We start from the raw sequence: 14,456 nt of genomic DNA, 5'->3' as shown, positions 1-14,456 counted from the left end.
GCTGCGGAAACTGAAACAACACCCTTCTATCTATACAAAAAGTAGTTAGAGAAGACTTAACTGAATGAAATAGTCCTGAGAGGGACTTTTATTGATGAAATGGAGTGAGATGAATGAAATGAAATGAAAATGAAGTGGAATGAAAATGAAATGGAATGGAGATGAAGTGGAATGAAATGGCGAATGAGATGGAAAGAGAGAGAGATTTTTTTTTTATTTGGAAAATATAAAGTGTCAGGTGCCCCTGATTTTCACCTTATATTTTCTGCATAAGACCGCCAATCCAAGATTGGTTTTCAGGCTTATACAAGAGACCTTTTTTTTTTTTTTTCAACTGAAAGAAACAAAGACTAGGCTGATGGAGGAGAAGAATTCTTCTCCACCAGCCTCATTGCAGAATCTTCTTGGAACATTTTAACAAATTCCTCCTTTGAGAGTGGCTTGTGGTAGACTTTCAATCGGTGGCCATTCACAATGAGAGGAGTCTGAAACTCATCAATGGTCTTTACTCGAACTGCTCCATTGTTAAAGACTTCATCAATCTCATATGGTCCAAGCCAATGAGTTTGAAAATTTTCCTTTGAAGTCCTTAAACTTGGAATCAAACAAAAGTGCTCAATCTCCCTTCTGAAACTTTTTCTCTTTGATGTGTCGATCATGCCACTTATTTCTTTGATGCTGAACTAGATCAGTCCTTAAAATTGCATCTTGTCTTATCTCATCTAGCTCATTCAGCTAGTCCATTCTGTGCTTTTGGGCTTCTGATAAACTCATCCCCAACTGAACTGCCATCTTGAAGGTCTTGATTTGAAACTCAATGGGGAGCAAGACTTCTTTCCCATAAACAAGTTCATAGGGAGAATGTCCTGTTGTGTTCCTCCATGTAGTTCTATAGGCCCATAAGGCTTCAGGAAGCCTTTCTGCCCAATCTCTTCTGTGGAGATGAACAGTCTTGGTGATGATGCTTTCAAGAACTTTATTTGTAGATTCCACTTGACCATTTGCTTGCAGATGGTATGGAGTAGATTTTCTATGCTTGATTTTGTATTCCTCCATCAGCTTCTCCATCAATTTAGATGGAAATTGACTTCCCTGATCTGTCACAATTTCTCTTGGGACACCAAAACGAGTAAAAATATCCTCAAAAAGAAATTGAACAACTGAATTTTCAGTGGCAGAAGGCAATGCCTTGGCTTCTACCCACTTAGTAACATAATCAGTGGAAACCAATATATACTTCTTTTGTTTAGATGGTGGATTAATAGGTCCAACGAAATCTAGAGCCCATTTCTCAAAGGGTTCGATGCATACCTGTGGCTGTAGTGACATTTCATTTGAAGGAGTTGGTCTCCCAACTCTTTGGCAGCTGTCACACCTTCTAACATATTGCTTTGCATCTTTGAAGAGAGAAGGCCAATAATATCCTAAAGAAAGGATTTTACAGGCCGTCCTCTTGTCAGCAAAGTGTCCGCCGCACGGTTCATCATGACATGCCTTAAGGATGTCAGGCATTTCATCTTCCCGAACACATCTTCTGATCACACAATCTAGCCTTGTTTTGAACAATTCATTAGAAATCCAAGAATACTTTGAGCTCTCCTGAATGATTTTCCTTTTCTCATTAGGAAATAAGTGTGGAGGTAGCTTCCCTGTAACCAAATAGTTAGCAATATCTGCATACCAAGGAGTTTTAGTAGTTACTACAAACAAATATTCATCTGGAAACTTATCCTCTATGGGAGAATCTTCGTTAGTATTTTGAATTCTAGACAAGAAATCAGCTACTGTATTTTGTTTTCCTGGTCTATCTAACACAGTAATGTTGAATTCTTGTAGAAGTAGAAGCCATCTTGTAACTCTGCCATTAGTAACAGGTTTGTTCATGAGATATCTAATTGCAGAATGATCAGTATGGACAAAAGTTTCATAGCCTGTTATATAGTGTCTAAACTTGTTGATTGCATGAACAACGGCTAAGAATTCTTTTTTAGTCACAGTATAATTTAACTCAGTGGGAGTCAAATTTTTACTTGTGTAATAAATGGCATAAGGAACTAAATCCTTTTGACCCAACATAGCTCCTAGAGCTGTATCTAAAGCATCTGTAGAAATGTGGAAAGGGAGTTTCCAATTTGGCCCTCTCAAAATGGGTGCTTCAGATATTCTAGTTTTTAAAGTTTCAAATGCAGATTGACAGTCAGGATCCCACTTGAATTCACAATCTTTGGTAAGTAATTTGAAGAGTGGAGATGCTATCTTGGTGAAGTTTTCAATAAATCTTCTATAATACCCAATAAACCCAAGAAAACTTCTAACATCTTTTTGACAATTTGGAATAGGTAACTTGGAGATGACTTCGACTTTTGATCTATCAACTTTAATTCCATCTCCTGAAATATGATGTCCTAAAACAATCCCTTCAGTAAACATCATGAAACATTTTTCATGACTTAATGAAAGATTTGTTTCTTTACATCTAATAAGGACTTTTTCCAAATTTTCTAATGCTTCTTCAAATGAGTTACCATAAACTGTAAAATCATCCATATAGACCTCTACACAATCATGAATTAGATCGGAAAAGATTCCTAATACTGCCCTTTGAAATGTTGCGGGTGCATTACATAATCCAAAAGGAAGTACTCGGAAAGCAAAAGTCCCCCATGGATAGGTAAATGTGGTTTTATCCTGATCTTCAGGTGCTACCTGAATTTGATTGTAACCACTAAAACCATCCAAGAATGAGAAATACTTTTTGCCTGCTAGAGTATCTAATACTTGATCAATAAAGGGTAAAGGAAAGTGGTCCTTCAAGGTTGCTTTGTTCAATTCTCTGTAATCAATGCAAACCCTCCATTTACCATTCTTTTTAGGTACTATAACCAAAGGGGAAACCCACCCGCTATCTGAAATAGGGTAAATGAAGTTTACATTAAGTAACTTTTGGAGCTCTTCTTTCACTATCTCCCTAAGATTTGGATTTATCCTTCTTTGAGGTTGTCTGATTGGTCTACTGTTTTCCTCAATGTAGATGTGATGAATGCAAGTCTTAGGATCAATACCTTTCATATCGGTATACTCCCATGCAAATGCAGTAGAATGTCTTTGCAAGATTTTGGTTAACTCTTCCTGTTGTGATTTTTCCAAGTTTCTATTGATGTTTAGTGTTTTTCCTAGAAAGATCTTAATAGCAGAACTACCAAACTCTTCCATAGAGAAAAGAGACATTTGTCTAGATGATAGACACTCTATGTCAGAATCCAACTGAAATTGTGTGGAGTCATATTCTGAAGATGGTTCAAAATTTTCTAATGTATTCAGAATTTGATTATCTTCACTAATCTCAGAAATGGTAAAGACAGGTTGTATAGTATCTTCATCATCAACCCACTCATTATCTCCTATTTCTGTGATTGCTTTTGCTGGAGGATACAGATTGAACTTCTTTGTCGAATTACCATCAGAAATGTACATATCCCCAGACCTACAACTTATGAAAGCATCAGCTGTGGCTAGCCAAGGTCTTCCTAAAATAAGAGGATGTCTTCCTAGATTACTCTTGGGAGTTAAAATCATGAAATCCACTGGATATTCCCAAGAATCTAAGGAGACAGGAATGTCTTCTAATACACCATCTGCTTTAATAATGGATCGATCTGCAAGTTGCAACAAGGTGGGTGTAAAAAGAAGATTAGGAAGTTTTAGCTGTTCCATAGTCTGTCTACTCATAATGTTAATAGCAGCCCCTAAATCAATCAAAGTATTTGATATTTCTACCCCATTGATATGTGTTTTGACAATTGGACTACCGGGATCTACATATTTCTGCATAGTAATCTTTCCCATCATGATGTCTGCAATTTTTCCTACCAGGTGGATCCTTCTGGTATCTCTTGGTTTCCTTCCTGGTCTTTTAAGGCTCAACTCCTTTATTGTTTTTGCTAGAATAGGAATTTCCTTAATGGCTTGTAACAAGGGAATCTTGATACAGACATTTTTCAATTCATCTAGGAAATTATAGTCAGGCAACCAAATTTGTTTTTCCACTCCTTTATCAATTTGTAATCTTTCAGGAAAAGGAGGTGTGGATAGAGATGTAGGTTGCTCAACTATGGGAGTTGTGGGGGTTGATTCTTTTTCTTTTTCTTTTTGAGTGTTTGGGTTTTGAAGAGATGCTTCAGAACCCTTATTGGCATCAAGAGATTCTTTCTCAGAAATGCTTTGCTGTTGAGCATTTATAGAAGGTTTATCTAGAACTCTACCTGATCTGAGTTGTACTTCATTGAGAGGAACAATCATATAGGTAGGAAATGGTTGACCTTCCAACATGTAAGCATTTTGAGGATTCTTATTATTGGGGTTTGGCAATGGCTGAGAAGGAAGTTGATTTGACTTCTGTTGGAATGGAAGCAAGAGTTGAGAATTTTGATTCTGTTGAGAAGGTTGTTGTTGTTGTGGAAATGGTAATGATAGTTGTGGATTTTGATTTGGAAGTTGTGGAGCTTGTTGGTTTTGGAAAGATGGAGGATATTGGTAGAATTGAGCAAATCTACCATAAGGATTCTGCATACCTTGTAGTGTTGTAGGGAAAAGTATCCGATTCGGATGACCCTATCCCACTCTAAGGGTGATAGTACCTCAGCAACAACTGTAAACAAAACTTCTTAAGGTTTACTTCTTTATGAAAGCAAGAGAGAATGAAGAAATGCACTAACCGTTGCCTTGCGCTTAATATTTGCTCCAATCTCTTCTCTTTGCTGCTTGCTCCTAGCTCTTTGCTCTTTTGCTGGCCCAGCTATAATGAGATCCTGCAAAATAACAAAGAAGGAAACTACAAGAAGCATGCATTCATAACTGATTCAAGGATTAGCATAAATCAAATATACAATCATCACAATACATCATTGAAACAAATGCATATAGAAGAACCTCAATAGCTTTTATTAATGGAAGAAGTAAAGTTTTGAGAAGGTTACAACCATTGAAGGCTCCAATCCAGCAACACCTCCCAGCAGAAATAATTTCTCCTCTTCACCTCCTTCAAGCAATCACCCAATAGTTCTATAGTGAAACCAATAGCATATCATTACTTTGCACAAAATTCCAGCCTCCTGAACTCATAGGAGAGAGCTCAATATATAGATGAATTGAGAAAGGATGAGTTAGCTTGCAACTGATGTGTAGCTGCCTTGTGTCCTCTCTCTCTTCAATTGATCTTCAGTTCTTGAGTCCACTTGGAGAACCTTGCTTCCACTTGGAGAAACAGAGCCTCTGACTCATCACAAGGCGAAATCCCTGATCCAAGTGTCATTTTTGGAAGATTCCAGAGCAATGACTCAGTGTGCCACTTGTCCCATCTCGCTCAGCGCAGGTGGCCTTTGTTCTACCTGCTTTGCAACGCAGGTGCACCATGGAGGAGTTGAGTTTCAGCGCAGAAGCCTAGTGGAGCACCTGCTTTGATTTCAGGATTGCTTGTTTTTGAGTGTTTTCAGGTGGAGAACTGATCTGAGAGCTGTTGGTTTGCTGACCTTGTTCCTCTAGGGGTAGGAACATCATGTTTAGGGACTTTGGATCCCTTGGATTATTGACAATTCATGCCTGATGCTGCAAGGCACAAAATTGTCTATAACAGATGCCCCCTAAAGTATGAGGTCATTTATCGGGTGAAATGCTTTATTAGGAGGATCCGAAGTTCATTCAATCTGCTGAGAAGTGTCCTGTAATAAGATACAATACAATACATTATTTTTCATACTTTTTCATGATCTAGCTGAGGCGGGCATTCCCATGCTCAGCTTTATAAATTCATTTTGGTACATAGAACAGACGATTGTCTGATGGTAGACTGATAATTCTCTGCTGAAATTATCATCCTTTGAGAAGGATGATCATCTGCTGCAATGATGTACACATCAAATGTCTTTATATCCTGAATATATATCGCAGCCCGGATGGATGAAACTAGATCCGGGGTCTTCAATCTCTTCCGATCTTCACTCGATGTACAAGTCGATCCATGTGAGAATTTCTTGAAGTCGAACATGGAAAGACATCGCTTGATTACCGGTCAATGATGTAAACCGTTAACAAGCGCGAGAGGAATCACCGATAAGGATGATGACCCTCAAGGTACAGCAGTACATTTCACATGGTGGGAATAAAGGACTTGGCATCGACCACCATGCAAAATCCTCTGGTCGAAGGTCATTGATGTATACCTGTCGCCGAAAGTGAGAAACTTGCCATTGAGGCATGCAAGCTTCAAAGTACTGAAGGGGTTGTTCCTAGATCAACTCCTTGGATAATGAGCTGATGTCGACAAGGAGCGATCCGTCAAAGGAGGGCCTTAATGAATCCCACATCATTGACACAGAACGGAGCTAGTGATTGTGATGAGGTGAAAACAAACTGTGATGTATGATTCAGGGTGGCGGTCATGAAATGGATGAAGGACAATGTATGGCAGTGGATGGGACACGGTTGACTCTTTGCAGAACAACATCTCTTGAACATATAACGACACTGATGTGATGGATCGGTAGCATTACCCCAAATGTGGATGGTGTGGCGAGGACCATGCTGATGAGACCGGTGAATGAAGCAACCCAACCCGATGTGATACGGAGGACAAAGTGTCATGTTCAAGAGCGACTTGCTACCATTAAAGCTGTGAGGTTCTCCCAATTTTTCCCCAGTCATTGCTGACCAGTACCTCTTTATTTTTTTCAAGCTTGAGGAGGATAACATATGCTTGTTCTATAACCTGCCCTTCGAGCAAGCCCATCGCTATGTTTTAACGAGCCAAGCGATAGGGAAACTCGCTCTCGTCTAAAGACAAGTTTGTCGCTATTTAATCATTTTAACGAGTCTAACGACAAGGAAAACTTGGTCCTTTTCATTTTTTAGAGAGTCTGAAAAGGTACATAAAGTCAACTCCAAAATTCCTTTTTCGTCATCTAATCCCTTAAGTCCGAAAAAGTATAAAACAATATAGAAGGGATGAATTTTCGATTGCTTTAACGAGCCGAACAAAACAAGCGCTCGATCTTTTTGTGCAATAATCCCTCAGGTCCAAAAAGATTAAAATCTAGAGGAGGGATAGCTCTTCCGGTTGCTTTAACGAGCTGGAAGGCCAAAACTCGGCAAACTTTTCATATTTTACGAGTCAGTGAAAAGAGCTCAAAGAAGACTCGTCTTTTGAGGAACGAGTGATGAACAGGGCAGCAGCAGATTCCAGGTACAGGTTGGAATATTCCAATCACGGCAGTGTCACAAGGATGGCTTAGTGAAATCACTCTTCGCAGCTGTTCCTCAAAATGGGTAAACAAACATATGGAGATGAACGATTGGCCAAATGAACGGATGGAGGTGAGACTGCAAGAACACGAGCTCAAAGAAGACTCGTCTTTGAGGAACGAGTGATGAACAGGGCAGCAGCAGATTCCAGGTACAGGTTGGAATATTCCAATCACGACAGTGTCACAAGGATGGCTTAGTGAAATCACTCTTCGCAGCTATTCCTCAAAATGGGTAAACAAACATATGGAGATGAACGATTGGCCAAATGAACGGATGGAGGTGAGACTGCAAGAACACGACCAAGGGCTTTAATATGGCTGTCAAAGGTTACTTTTACCAAGGTTATTTACCGGTTCATTTTTTCTGAGTGAGCTTGAACTCTAGGGGAAGATTGCTCACAACTTATGTTTATTTTTTAACGAGCATGAACTATGTGCTAAAACTGCTCGGTCTTTTGCATGCCCCCAGCATCATAATAACGCATGTCAAAGGAGGGTGCCCCCCAAGCTTCATTGCATTCAACTTGGTGGTTGGAATGAAGGTTTACCTTTGAATTTTGAAAAGGGGATTTGTTTCATTTTTTAATGAGGTTGACATAGTAAAAGAACTATCCTCGTGACTCCTTGTTTCATTTTTTAACAAGGTTGACATGAGATAAGAACCGTCCTCGGAGCCCACTGTATTTACAGTATTTCCATTAGGGCGATGATCCATGCTGACAAAATATTTAGGAATCTTCCGAATCCGTTGGATATAGAAGATTTCATATTGTAGGTTTCCACTGTGGCTACTTCCGCCAGATTACTCGCCGGCGGTAGGGCAAAAGTACCCATTAAGGCAGGGTCTTTTAGGAGACCTACTCCAATATTTTGGAGCGATTGATTACTTTCATGGATCATTGTGCTGCTTCCCGTAACTTGAGAACTGTTGGGGAGAAATGTTTGTTGGTCGAAGATTGTAATTTTTCCTTGAAAGGGAAATATAATCCTCCTGAAGTAGGTCGACACAACTGCAGCCATGGCATATATCCAAGGCCTTCCCAGTAGGATGTTGTAATCGAGGTTTCCGTCGATTATTTCCACATCAACTTCTACTGTTTTGCCCCCCAGTTCAACTTGCAAGTTATTTAAAATCCCGTATGGAGTGTATGATCATCCATCAAATGCTCTTAACGTCGTTGACGATTTCGACAAGGGTGGTGAGCCTAAATTTTTCCAGCAACTCATCGACATAAGACATGTAGATGCCCCCTCATCAATAATTGTTCGATGAACAGTTTTGTTGAGGGCTTTCACTTGAATAAGGAAAGCTAGTTGAGCTGGTATCTGAGGGTCATATCCTTTATGATCAAAGGCCACAAGATTGGAATCCATTGGGCCAATCCCACCTATGGCTGATAATAAAGCTTGCTCTTGGGAGGTGCATTTTTGCGCTACCTCAAGTGTCGACATAGCGGACGACGATTGGGTCAGGTCCTCTATTATATTGTAATCCTGTGTTATTTTTTCACGAGGATTAAATGTCGATTTGTGTACTACTCCCTTTGGCGACTTTATCATTGGTTTAGGAACGATGGGTGGCACAACTTTGGTGAAAGTTGTTGTTGAACTACTAGGTTGTTTATTTGCCTTGTTGTTCAATTGCTTTGGATTCCTGTGATCTTTATTCCTTGTCAAAGCATTATTTTGCTGCTTTGAGGTGGACAACATAAGCACTTGGGATCGGGAAGCATTTTGATTAGCAACCAGATTTTGTCTTGGACTAGGAAACGGATCAGTCAATATTGCCGGGGTTTTTGAACTCTTGAAGAGTTTTTTAACTTCAGCTATATGAGGACAATCTTTCGTCCAATGATCCTCATCGCATATATGACACCCTGTCGGGGGTTTCCCTTTCCTTTTCTTTTTCTTCTTGCCCCCTGGTTGCTTCAGTTGTTTGCCCTTGTCGGTCGACATGGCATTTACTTCTGAGGCAAGAAGTTCCTCATTTGCATTTTGACTAGAAATTTTGCGTTTGCCAGTCACGCCATTGCTGGCGTGAGAGTCAGTATTCGATTTAGGAGGGGGAGGAATTGAAAATTCAGGTCTGGGGGCGTCAGGTATTTTGTCGTAGAGCGTGCCAGACTAAGTATATACTAAGTCCAGATATTGAGCATGAGCAATGACCTGCTCCTCTGTTACGACTCCCCCCTTGGCCACATCTTCCGTTATAGCCGGAAGTAACGACTTTATAAACCATTCAGCTAACAGCTGATCGGGAATGTAAGTTTTCACCATCCTACGACGACGTCGCCACTCATGTATATGATCAGATATGTGAGTGGCCGTTGTCTGTTTGAAGTTGGTAAGGAGTTCTGTTCCCGTTTCATACCTTATCGGTAATTGAAAATGGGTTAAGAAAGTCGTGGCTAAGGAGCTGAAATTGTCGAAAGAGGCTCTTGGCAATTCAATGTACCGTTTAGCCGCTGGACCTGTCAATGTCCTCTGGAAGAGGCGAAGTCTTATCGAATCATCGTTTAGAGTGTTCGATGAACACCACAGATGAAAAGTCATGACGTGATTCGACGGGTCTTCACCTGGATTTCCATTGAATTTAGGAATGTCCGATGGAAGTTTATGCGGAATCGCTGGCCACCAAGGGGCATAAGCAATTGGATCATTCGTCAGCCGGTTTAGATCTGGCAATTCTAGAGTTGCTACAAAGGGCAACTGTTGGTTCAGGTTAGGCGAAGCATATCCAGGATAAGATGGTATCGCCTGAGCAATGGGTCTTTGCAGACCAGCATAGTGCTGACAACTTTGACAAAGTTGATGGGCATAACCATTATAGCATGGTTGCCCATTACTTACAAAGACTTGTTGCTCAGGTCCTTGATATGATTGCTGGAATGGCGGTTGTTGAGATTGAACCAGCTCTGGTTGTTGGACCATTTGCTGTTGACCAATACTGGATGATTGACCAAGATGAGGAGTCACAGTACTTGTTCGAGCCTGAGTCGCTCCAGATAAGGAGGCACTACCCTGAGATTGTGATTGAGCCGCCGAGACAAGAGGTTGTTGTATTACAACAGGTAGCGCTTGTACTTGCGACGCATTCGCCGTAGCAGGTGTGGTGGGAATATTCGACACAGGGTGTACTGGTTGCATTGAATATGCAACTCCTGATTGTTGAGGCAGTATTGGTACCCAACCGCTAGATGTGATTCCAGTTTGACCTGAACTTTGTTGTAAACTCCCACATGGTTGTTCTCCGGGAGGGAACAATGAAAGAGCATACTGCCCTCCACATGGTGGAAATCCAGTACTTAAAGGGTAAATTGGCCTTTGAAGACACATTGGATCAATTTGTTGAGTTTCAACATAAGAAGTACCAGATGATAATCCGGATGAAGAAATAGGAACTAACCATATTGTTGTCCCTGATGGGACTCCAGCTTGTTGTTGGCAATTTGCCGGGACAGATGGTATACCAGCAAACATCGTTGGAGTGGCAGCAGGAGGCTCTGCTGTTGCTGTGCCGGACGACACAATCCTAGATGTTGACGGTTGTTCAAACATTTTGAGTCTATCCAAAAGATTTTAGCGATTCTACAAGAACTTACGATGCCAAAAGACTAACTTCGAAGATCAACGCAGGAATAGGAGGTGATTATGTTCCGTTTAAAATAGATTTTATTAACGACGCTTTAGACACAACTTTGCTTTTTCATGTTTTAAGAGTCGAGAAAAAGCTAAAGATGACTCTAGTCTCCTTCGATGTATTAACGAGCCCGAAGTGACAAATGCTCGGTTGGACATTTTCAATTTTAGAGTTTGAAAAAGGCCAAAAGAAACTGCTCTCGAGATCTAGGCAGAGGGTGTGCCAAACTTTTCGCGAAACCACAGAATACGTTTTACGGTACGGGTGGTCGATCTTCGTGAATGCTGTGTTCACTGCATCGCGATCAGTAGGGCGGCCGACACGGCTTCCTATGGATAAAGGCTTTGTTCCTATAGGGGTCTCCCAATATATACGCGACGGTACATGGGAGCACAAGTCCGTATTAGTGCCACCGACTCTCAGGAGGAATCACCCACCTTCGTAGAGATCGACAGTCACTACGTTTAACGACGCCGGAACACGTCTCTACCTAGACCTCTATGTGTTTGCGTTATGTTACAAAGCGTTGTTATGTAAATTGAATTTATTTTAATGTTGATCTTGTTTAGCAGTTTGCCTTTAAGGATCACCACGAGATGTATGTAACAAATTCCTGAATGCAGTCTAAGATGAGAAGCAAACTTTTCAATCTTTCAACTTTGAAAATCTTAACTACTGAGGAGAAGAAAGGCAAATCTTTTCACACAGGTCATAGAGCACACACTAATGCAAAATTTCCTAAATCAGCATGCAAACAGTCAAATGCAAAATGCATAATGCATGTATTTTCTTTTCCCTTTCTTAATGTTGATGTATTACAAAAAGAAAGTTGTTATATAACTTTGATTTCGATTTCAAGCGAAAGTAAACAAGCTTGTCCAAAATCAAAAGACACCTTAAGATTTACTTGTTTAATCACTGGAAATACATAAAATCAAATCATAATGACGAAAGTAAAAAGACTAATCAGCTATGGACAGCAAACAAGCTATCTCTTTAGACCAGCAAAATGCCTAACACAGGTTCAGATCTAAGAGGCCAAAGCAAGACTAGTTCACTTTCGTTATGGGAAATTGTAAATGAGGTAAGAAATACAAAAGAACAAGTACAATTTTGTTATATAACAGAGGCGGAATGATGGCAAGTAAGGTTGGTTTCAGAATAGGTACAAGACTGGTAACTGGCTGCAAAATCTATAGTGAAAAAGGCAAGAAAAAGGGAGGAAACCCCAACTGCACAAGGCAAAATTGGGCCAACGCAGGTGCTGCACAGCCAGTCTGGCTCTCAGCGCAGGTAGCCCCTTCGGGACCTGTGTTGCAAAGTAGGTAGCCTGTGTACTACCTGCTTTGGAAAACGAAAGTTGTGTTTTCACAGTTTCCGGGTCACAATTTTCTCAAAAATTCACAGTTTTTGCTCAAATCAGAAGCTATCAGTCAAGTACACACTAAGGAATGACAAGGAGGATGAAAAGCTATCACTAAGAGCTTACAAGGATCCTTGAAGATCAGCTCTTCAAATCATGAACATACTCAGAAATGAGCTAGAGTAGCTGCCCTCTACTTCACTTTTGATATAGTCAAAAGCTTTTCGATTTGGTACTCTTTTGTTCAGGAAATGAATAGCAAAATACTACAAACAATCAAACAGATACGATCCCCAGCAGAGTCGCCAGTTTGTTGTAGGGAAAAGTATCCGATTCGGATGACCCTATCCCACTCTAAGGGTGATAGTACCTCAGCAACAACTGTAAACAAAACTTCTTAAGGTTTACTTCTTTATGAAAGCAAGAGAGAATGAAGAAATGCACTAACCGTTGCCTTGCGCTTAATATTTGCTCCAATCTCTTCTCTTTGCTGCTTGCTCCTAGCTCTTTGCTCTTTTGCTGGCCGAGCTATAATGAGATCCTGCAAAATAACAAAGAAGGAAACTACAAGAAGCATGCATTCATAACTGATTCAAGGATTAGCATAAATCAAATATACAATCATCACAATACATCATTGAAACAAATGCATATGGAAGAACCTCAATAGCTTTTATTAATGGAAGAAGTAAAGTTCTGAGAAGGTTACAACCATTGAAGGCTCCAATCCAGCAACACCTCCCAGCAAAAAGAATTTCTCCTCTTCACCTCCTTCAAGCAATCACCCAATAGTTCTATAGTGAAACCAACAGCATATCATTACTTTGCACAAAATTCCAGCCTCCTGAGCTCATAGGAGAGAGCTCAATATATAGATGAATTGAGAAAGGATGAGTCAGCTTGCAACTAATGTGTAGCTGCCTTGTGTCCTCTCTCTCTTCAGTTGATCTTCAGTTCTTGAGTGCACTTGGAGAACCTTGCTTCCACTTGGAGAAACAGAGCCTCTGACTCATCAGAAGGTGAAATCCCTGATCCAAGTGTCATTTTTGGAAGATTCCAGAGCAATGACTCAGTGTGCCACTTGTCCCATCTCGCTCAGCGCAGGTGGCCTTTGTTCTACCTGCTTTGCAACGCAGGTACACCATGGAGGAGTTGAGTTTCAGCGCAGAAGCCTAGTGGAGCACCTGCTTTGATTTCAGGATTGCTTGTTTTTGAGTGTTTTCAGGTGGAGAACTGATCTGAGAGCTGTTGGTTTGCTGACCTTGTTCCTCTAGGGGTAGGAACATCATGTTTAGGGACTTTGGATCCCTTGGATTATTGACAATTCATGCCTGATGCTGCAAGGCACAAAATTGTCTATAACATGTAGCCATGCTTGAAAAGGATTTTGAGCTTGGGGCCAAGGTTGTTGCCAAGGATTCCAATTTGGTGGAGGTTGAAAATTCATAGAGTTGTTAAACCCTTGATTTTGTTGCCCCTGTCAAGGTCTCCTTGCAACAAAACAGAGAGATTCAAGTGTACTTGGATCTTCTTGAAAGACAGCTTTGAGCCCAGGGATTGAAGGACAATCCTTGGTCTCATGATTTTCTGAGAAAATTACACATGTCTCTACAACTTTTGCTTCCAAGGGACATTCCCTTAGAGCATGTTTCTTTCTGCACTTTGGGCAAAAGATGGCCAAAGCCTCAGCTTCTGCTTTCTGCTTATTGTGAATCTTAAGAGTGTCTAGTTGTTCACTAAGACTCCCTAAGATGTCAGTTTTAAATTCATCAAGCATACTGCCAATTTCAGCCCTACTTACCGATCCAGTTGCAGATTTGTTTGCTCTGAGGAGAGAAGGATCTCTAGGCCCTTTTTGAGTTTTAGATTTTCCCCTTGAGAGATGGACACATAGTTCTGCTATATCATTGAGTGAAAGTTGAGATATATCTCCCTTCCCCATCATGTTCAAAATGTCTATCCATTCATCTCTAATGGCTTTTAACAAAAGGGCTTTCAAGGTCTCCTCATCTAAGTTGTTCATTTTTGCTCTTTTCACATTGTATTGAAATCTTTCAAGCAAATCCTCCAGATTTTCATCTTCTTTTTGTACCATTTTGAATACCTCATCCTTGTGATTGGTGGGCATACAATAGTCCAGGTACCTATCCAAAAA

The sequence above is a fragment of the Pinus tabuliformis genome, chromosome 5_2 (assembly GCF_031772625.1).
Source record: "Pinus tabuliformis cultivar Carrire ecotype Pingquan chromosome 5_2, CPIR1, whole genome shotgun sequence".
Lineage (NCBI taxonomy): Eukaryota > Viridiplantae > Streptophyta > Pinopsida > Pinales > Pinaceae > Pinus > Pinus tabuliformis.
This window is presented reverse-complemented; position numbering follows the sequence as displayed.